Source organism: Misgurnus anguillicaudatus, chromosome 21, assembly GCF_027580225.2.
Source record: "Misgurnus anguillicaudatus chromosome 21, ASM2758022v2, whole genome shotgun sequence".
Classification (NCBI taxonomy): domain Eukaryota; kingdom Metazoa; phylum Chordata; class Actinopteri; order Cypriniformes; family Cobitidae; genus Misgurnus; species Misgurnus anguillicaudatus.
In genome coordinates, this window is record NC_073357.2 from 12875001 (window position 1) to 12882500 (window position 7500).

Genomic DNA, 7500 nt, shown 5'->3' on the forward strand with positions numbered 1-7500 from the left:
TTCATACAGCGGCACAAAATGCAACCGAGGCTCTCGCGAGAGCACTCATCGCCCAAACAGGGACTTGAACCCTGGACCCTCAGATTAAAAGTCTGATGCTCTACCGACTGAGCTATCCGGGCTCAGGGCTCAGTTCCAGAGCTTCACGTCTCATGTCTCCTCTCGTCTGATAACGCTTGCAGACAAAGATGGAATTTCTTTATCATGACCTGTTCATTACTCGCCGGTCTGCGGACAGTAAATGTTACTAGGATGCCACAAATGAGCAGGAGCCTGCTTCAGTCTTCTAACAGAGTACGTGAGAGCTCTTTAAGTGGAGAAGTCTTGCTTCAGCTTGAGACACTCTTCTCTTGGGGAAAAAGCTGTTGTCCTCCAAAACGTCATCAGAGAGGCAGCGTTACTAAGCTCTAGTAAATGTAGGTGTGTCTGCGTAACATGATGAACTGACTCTCGAGTTGCACGAGATAAAGCACATGTGACAAAAACGTGACCCTCCCTGTGAAAAGCCTGCTAAATCATTTTTGTGATTTGCTTATCTCTCCACAAAATCATCCCACGTGACGTAAAGAACCCTCCGTAAACACGCAACCTTGATATCTTTGACGTCGACACCCTCATCAAAGCTTGAAATGAATGTGACACCAACGATTGGGATGAAACTGTGATCCCCCTGATCTCGTTACAAACAACACCAGCGGACATCTTTCTTTTACAACGACCTTGTAAGTCTCTTAAGAGACTGGCAAAAATTGCCAAAGCTGACCATATTTCAAGTCATCCCGGCGGGGTATTGGGTAAAGTTTTCAACCAGCAATGATCACGCCTCGGGTAAACCTCATAGGCTACGATATTGCCTCTGCGAAAGAATGACAGCAAAGGTCACGACCTCTCCTGTGCACATTCCTGGACGCTGGACGACATAGTGGTAATCAAGCTTTCAACTGAGATTAGACTCCAGGTACAAATTTTAGAGCATGTTTTTCGTTTTTGTCGAAAGTATATTGAGGAAAGGGTAAACATTGCAGAGGGCAATTAGGCAAGTGGGAATTGTTGACTTGAACCCTTAGAATATAATCTGTTACGGCTCGGAGAGTTTATTTCATTATTTAAAGATAACAGGATTGATTAAGAGTATCTAGGTTTTTTTGTGGGGAAAAACTCTGCTTCACACTCCAACACAGTAGGTGGCGATAATGCACCTTAAAGTTGGTGCTACCCGCCATTAAACAGAGACGAAGAAGAAAAAGAAGACGAAGAAGAAGGTACTGCTTTGCTGTATGTTGTGCCTTTTCGGCGGGTAAGAGATCTTCACGAGAAGTTTATTTATTATTCGCTTTCTATTAAGAAAAGCATAAGTGCAAAACCACGTTTAAATTAATTAAGGACAACAATCTGGGGCAGGGAATTATGGGAATTGTGAAAAGAAAGGGGTGGCGCCTTAATCCTTAACCTCTCAGAACACGGCTCAGGTTAGGATCAACACGATGAGCCACAATGCACATCCGTTCTAAACAAAGACCTGTTCCAGCTCTTCTTTGGCCTCATGTTGTACGTGCTGTATACGGTCGAAATGACAATGGAAGCTGCATCACTCCACAACAGGGCTGCTTGTTTAACACACACAGGAGAAACAACAAAAGGCTGCTTAGTTTTCCCTTCGCACATCCCATGGTAACAACTTGAGCTGCCGAAATACAGCACCTCGTGAGCTGGAACGTCCAACAAGAGAACGTCCAGGTAACAAACGCTCCTAGTCGGCGGGGTTAGAACGTGCGTGGGAAGACCCCAACGGCTTTCGAGTCAATCGCCTGAAGCACGCGGCCACGACTACGACGAGTCGTCCGGGCGAACCCTCTGGGCTTGGTGTGTGCCGAAAAAGGACTTGTAAGAAGAGGTTACGTTTTTAGAGAGTGGATGGACCAGCCGGTCACAAAAGGGACAGCAACAGGATCAACCACGCATCTTCTCGAATGGACTGCCGTGACCCGGATTCGAACCGGGGTTGCTGCGGCCACAACGCAGAGTACTAACCACTATACGATCACGGCGTGCCACCAGGCTCCGCCAGACCCCCGCCTGAAGGTCTGCCTGAGTGTGTCGACCGGAAGGCGCTTGGCATTGATTTTCCGAGGTCTCAATCAACTTTTTTGTTAACGTTCATCGGCAAACCTTAAGCAAAGCGCCTCTCAACGTCCAATCCACCATCGAGTACGAAAGCTGACCCTAAAGCCAAAGAGAGACGCCCGCAGACGTAGTCGGCAGGATTCGAACCTGCGCGGGGAGACCCCAATGGATTTCTAGTCCATCGCCTTAACCACTCGGCCACGACTACATGCAGACGTTGGGTATGTTTTACTCTTTCCGTTTCCAACGAAATGGAGCTCTTCATACAGCGGCACAAAATGCAACCGAGGCTCTCGCGAGAGCACTCATCGCCCAAACAGGGACTTGAACCCTGGACCCTCAGATTAAAAGTCTGATGCTCTACCGACTGAGCTATCCAGGCTCAGGGCTCAGTTCCAGAGCTTCACGTCTCATGCCTCCTCTCGTCTGATAACGCTTGCAGACAAAGATGGAATTTCTTTATCATGACCTGTTCATTACTCGCCGGTCTGCGGACAGTAAATGTTACTAGGATGCCACAAATGAGCAGGAGCCTGCTTCAGTCTTCTAACAGAGTACGTGAGAGCTCTTTAAGTGGAGAAGTCTTGCTTCAGCTTGAGACACTCTTCTCTTGGGGAAAAAGCTGTTGTCCTCCAAAACGTCATCAGAGAGGCAGCGTTACTAAGCTCTAGTAAATGTAGGTGTGTCTGCGTAACATGATGAACTGACTCTCGAGTTGCACGAGATAAAGCACATGTGACAAAAACGTGACCCTCCCTGTGAAAAGCCTGCTAAATCATTTTTGTGATTTGCTTATCTCTCCACAAAATCATCCCACGTGACGTAAAGAACCCTCCGTAAACACGCAACCTTGATATCTTTGACGTCGACACCCTCATCAAAGCTTGAAATGAATGTGACACCAACGATTGGGATGAAACTGTGATCCCCCTAATCTCGTTACAAACAACACCAGCGGACATCTTTCTTTTACAACGACCTTGTAAGTCTCTTAAGAGACTGGCAAAAATTGCCAAAGCTGACCGTATTTCAAGTCATCCCGGCGGGGTATTGGGTAAAGTTTTCAACCAGCAATGATCACGCCTCGGGTAAACCTCATAGGCTACGATATTGCCTCTGCGAAAGAATGACAGCAAAGGTCACGACCTCTCCTGTGCACATTCCTGGACGCTGGACGACATAGTGGTAATCAAGCTTTCAACTGAGATTAGACTCCAGGTACAAATTTTAGAGCATGTTTTTCGTTTTTGTCGAAAGTATATTGAGGAAAGGGTAAACATTGCAGAGGGCAATTAGGCAAGTGGGAATTGTTGACTTGAACCCTTAGAATATAATCTGTTACAGCTCGGAGAGTTTATTTCATTATTTAAAGATAACAGGATTGATTAAGAGTATCTAGGTTTTTTTGTGGGGAAAAACTCTGCTTCACACTCCAACACAGTAGGTGGCGATAATGCACCTTAAAGTTGGTGCTACCCGCCATTAAACAGAGACGAAGAAGAAAAAGAAGACGAAGAAGAAGGTACTGCTTTGCTGTATGTTGTGCCTTTTCGGCGGGTAAGAGATCTTCACGAGAAGTTTATTTATTATTCGCTTTCTATTAAGAAAAGCATAAGTGCAAAAACACGTTTAAATTAATTAAGGACAACAATCTGGGGCAGGGAATTATGGGAATTGTGAAAAGAAAGGGGTGGCGCCTTAATCCTTAACCTCTCAGAACACGGCTCAGGTTAGGATCAACACGATGAGCCACAATGCACATCCGTTCTAAACAAAGACCTGTTCCAGCTCTTCTTTGGCCTCATGTTGTACGTGCTGTATACGGTCGAAATGACAATGGAAGCTGCATCACTCCACAACAGGGCTGCTTGTTTAACACACACAGGAGAAACAACAAAAGGCTGCTTAGTTTTCCCTTCGCACATCCCATGGTAACAACTTGAGCTGCCGAAATACAGCACCTCGTGAGCTGAAACGTCCAACAAGAGAACGTCCAGGTAACAAACGCTCCTAGTCGGCGGGGTTAGAACGTGCGTGGGAAGACCCCAACGGCTTTCGAGTCAATCGCCTGAAGCACGCGGCCACGACTACGACGAGTCGTCTGGGCGAACCCTCTGGGCTTGGTGTGTGCCGAAAAAGGACTTGTAAGAAGAGGTTACGTTTTTAGAGAGTGGATGGACCAGCCGGTCACAAAAGGGACAGCAACAGGATCAACCACGCATCTTCTCGAATGGACTGCGGTGACCCGGATTCGAACCGGGGTTGCTGCGGCCACAACGCAGAGTGCTAACCACTATACGATCACGGCGTGCCACCAGGCTCCTCCAGACCCCCGCCTGCAGGTCTGCCTGAGTGTGTCGACCGGAAGGCACTTGGCATTTATTTTCCAAGGTCTCAATCAACTTTTTTGTTAACGTTCATCGGCAAACCTTAAGCAAAGCGCCTCTCAACGTCCAATCCACCATCGAGTACGAAAGCTGACCCTAAAGCCAAAGAGAGACGCCCGCAGACGTAGTCGGCAGGATTCGAACCTGCGCGGGGAGACCCCAATGGATTTCTAGTCCATCGCCTTAACCACTCGGCCACGACTACATGCAGACGTTGGGTATGTTTTACTCTCTCCGTTTCCAACGAAATGGAGCTCTTCATACAGCGGCACAAAATGCAACCGAGGCTCTCGCGAGAGCACTCATCGCCCAAACAGGGACTTGAACCCTGGACCCTCAGATTAAAAGTCTGATGCTCTACCGACTGAGCTATCCAGGTTCCAGAGCTTCACGTCTCATGCATAAGTGCCACAAATGAGCAGGAGCCTGCTTCAGTCTTCTAACAGAGTACGTGAGAGCTCTTTAAGTGGAGAAGTCTTGCTTCAGCTTGAGACACTCTTCTCTTGGGGAAAAAGCTGTTGTCCTCCAAAACGTCATCAGAGAGGCAGCATTACTAAGCTCTAGTAAATGTAGGTGTGTCTGCGTAACATGATGAACTGACTCTCGAGTTGCACGAGATAAAGCACATGTGACAAAAACGTGACCCTCCCTGTGAAAAGCCTGCTAAATCATTTTTGTGATTTGCTTATCTCTCCACAAAATCATCCCACGTGACGTAAAGAACCCTCCGTAAACACGCAACCTTGATATCTTTGACGTCGACACCCTCATCAAAGCTTGAAATGAATGTGACACCAACGATTGGGATGAAACTGTGATCCCCCTAATCTCGTTACAAACAACACCAGCGGACATCTTTCTTTTACAACGACCTTGTAAGTCTCTTAAGAGACTGGCAAAAATTGCCAAAGCTGACCGTATTTCAAGTCATCCCGGCGGGGTATTGGGTAAAGTTTTCAACCAGCAATGATCACGCCTCGGGTAAACCTCATAGGCTACGATATTGCCTCTGCGAAAGAATGACAGCAAAGGTCACGACCTCTCCTGTGCACATTCCTGGACGCTGGACGACATAGTGGTAATCAAGCTTTCAACTGAGATTAGACTCCAGGTACAAATTTTAGAGCATGTTTTTCGTTTTTGTCGAAAGTATATTGAGGAAAGGGTAAACATTGCAGAGGGCAATTAGGCAAGTGGGAATTGTTGACTTGAACCCTTAGAATATAATCTGTTACAGCTCGGAGAGTTTATTTCATTATTTAAAGATAACAGGATTGATTAAGAGTATCTAGGTTTTTTTGTGGGGAAAAACTCTGCTTCACACTCCAACACAGTAGGTGGCGATAATGCACCTTAAAGTTGGTGCTACCCGCCATTAAACAGAGACGAAGAAGAAAAAGAAGACGAAGAAGAAGGTACTGCTTTGCTGTATGTTGTGCCTTTTCGGCGGGTAAGAGATCTTCACGAGAAGTTTATTTATTATTCGCTTTCTATTAAGAAAAGCATAAGTGCAAAAACACGTTTAAATTAATTAAGGACAACAATCTGGGGCAGGGAATTATGGGAATTGTGAAAAGAAAGGGGTGGCGCCTTAATCCTTAACCTCTCAGAACACGGCTCAGGTTAGGATCAACACGATGAGCCACAATGCACATCCGTTCTAAACAAAGACCTGTTCCAGCTCTTCTTTGGCCTCATGTTGTACGTGCTGTATACGGTCGAAATGACAATGGAAGCTGCATCACTCCACAACAGGGCTGCTTGTTTAACACACACAGGAGAAACAACAAAAGGCTGCTTAGTTTTCCCTTCGCACATCCCATGGTAACAACTTGAGCTGCCGAAATACAGCACCTCGTGAGCTGAAACGTCCAACAAGAGAACGTCCAGGTAACAAACGCTCCTAGTCGGCGGGGTTAGAACGTGCGTGGGAAGACCCCAACGGCTTTCGAGTCAATCGCCTGAAGCACGCGGCCACGACTACGACGAGTCGTCTGGGCGAACCCTCTGGGCTTGGTGTGTGCCGAAAAAGGACTTGTAAGAAGAGGTTACGTTTTTAGAGAGTGGATGGACCAGCCGGTCACAAAAGGGACAGCAACAGGATCAACCACGCATCTTCTCGAATGGACTGCGGTGACCCGGATTCGAACCGGGGTTGCTGCGGCCACAACGCAGAGTTCTAACCACTATACGATCACGGCGTGCCACCAGGCTCCGCCAGACCCCCGCCTGCAGGTCTGCCTGAGTGTGTCGACCGGAAGGCGCTTGGCATTTATTTTCCAAGGTCTCAATCAACTTTTTTGTTAACGTTCATCGGCAAACCTTAAGCAAAGCGCCTCTCAACGTCCAATCCACCATCGAGTACGAAAGCTGACCCTAAAGCCAAAGAGAGACTCCCGCAGACGTAGTCGGCAGGATTCGAACCTGCGCGGGGAGACCCCAATGGATTTCTAGTCCATCGCCTTAACCACTCGGCCACGACTACATGCAGACGTTGGGTATGTTTTACTCTCTCCGTTTCCAACGAAATGGAGCTCTTCATACAGCGGCACAAAATGCAACCGAGGCTCTCGCGAGAGCACTCATCGCCCAAACAGGGACTTGAACCCTGGACCCTCAGATTAAAAGTCTGATGCTCTACCGACTGAGCTATCCGGGCTCAGTTCCAGAGCTTCACGTCTCATGCATAAGTGCCACAAATGAGCAGGAGCCTGCTTCAGTCTTCTAACAGAGTACGTGAGAGCTCTATAAGTGGAGAAGTCTTGCTTCAGCTTGAGACACTCTTCTCTTGGGGAAAAAGCTGTTGTCCTCCAAAACGTCATCAGAGAGGCAGCGTTACTAAGCTCTAGTAAATGTAGGTGTGTCTGCGTAACATGATGAACTGACTCTCGAGTTGCACGAGATAAAGCACATGTGACAAAAACGTGACCCTCCCTGTGAAAAGCCTGCTAAATCATTTTTGTGATTTGCTTATCTCTCCACAAAATCA

The 7500-nt window shown here is 47.3% G+C and overlaps 11 non-coding genes across 11 annotated transcripts; all 11 read right to left on the reverse strand.

Moving 5' to 3' along the window:
* Positions 1-49: 49 nt before the first annotated feature.
* trnak-uuu (transfer RNA lysine (anticodon UUU)) lies at positions 50-122 on the reverse strand. The gene has a single exon. It is a non-coding gene; the product is annotated as a tRNA-Lys (tRNA).
* Positions 123-727: 605 nt separating this feature from the next.
* Positions 728-868, reverse strand: LOC141354450 (U4 spliceosomal RNA). The gene has a single exon (XR_012360882.1). It is a non-coding gene; the product is annotated as a U4 spliceosomal RNA (small nuclear RNA).
* A 1108-nt stretch (positions 869-1976) lies between these two features.
* trnah-gug (transfer RNA histidin (anticodon GUG)) lies at positions 1977-2048 on the reverse strand. The gene has a single exon. It is a non-coding gene; the product is annotated as a tRNA-His (tRNA).
* A 202-nt stretch (positions 2049-2250) lies between these two features.
* Positions 2251-2332, reverse strand: trnas-aga (transfer RNA serine (anticodon AGA)). The gene has a single exon. It is a non-coding gene; the product is annotated as a tRNA-Ser (tRNA).
* Positions 2333-2433: 101 nt separating this feature from the next.
* On the reverse strand, positions 2434-2506 carry trnak-uuu (transfer RNA lysine (anticodon UUU)). Its single transcript has one exon. It is a non-coding gene; the product is annotated as a tRNA-Lys (tRNA).
* A 605-nt stretch (positions 2507-3111) lies between these two features.
* On the reverse strand, positions 3112-3252 carry LOC129418033 (U4 spliceosomal RNA). Its single transcript, XR_008635955.1, has one exon. It is a non-coding gene; the product is annotated as a U4 spliceosomal RNA (small nuclear RNA).
* Positions 3253-4634: 1382 nt separating this feature from the next.
* On the reverse strand, positions 4635-4716 carry trnas-aga (transfer RNA serine (anticodon AGA)). The gene has a single exon. It is a non-coding gene; the product is annotated as a tRNA-Ser (tRNA).
* Positions 4717-4817: 101 nt separating this feature from the next.
* Positions 4818-4890, reverse strand: trnak-uuu (transfer RNA lysine (anticodon UUU)). The gene has a single exon. It is a non-coding gene; the product is annotated as a tRNA-Lys (tRNA).
* Positions 4891-5391: 501 nt separating this feature from the next.
* LOC141354467 (U4 spliceosomal RNA) lies at positions 5392-5532 on the reverse strand. Its single transcript, XR_012360899.1, has one exon. It is a non-coding gene; the product is annotated as a U4 spliceosomal RNA (small nuclear RNA).
* A 1382-nt stretch (positions 5533-6914) lies between these two features.
* trnas-aga (transfer RNA serine (anticodon AGA)) lies at positions 6915-6996 on the reverse strand. Its single transcript has one exon. It is a non-coding gene; the product is annotated as a tRNA-Ser (tRNA).
* Positions 6997-7097: 101 nt separating this feature from the next.
* Positions 7098-7170, reverse strand: trnak-uuu (transfer RNA lysine (anticodon UUU)). The gene has a single exon. It is a non-coding gene; the product is annotated as a tRNA-Lys (tRNA).
* Between the last annotated feature and the right edge of the window lie 330 nt (positions 7171-7500).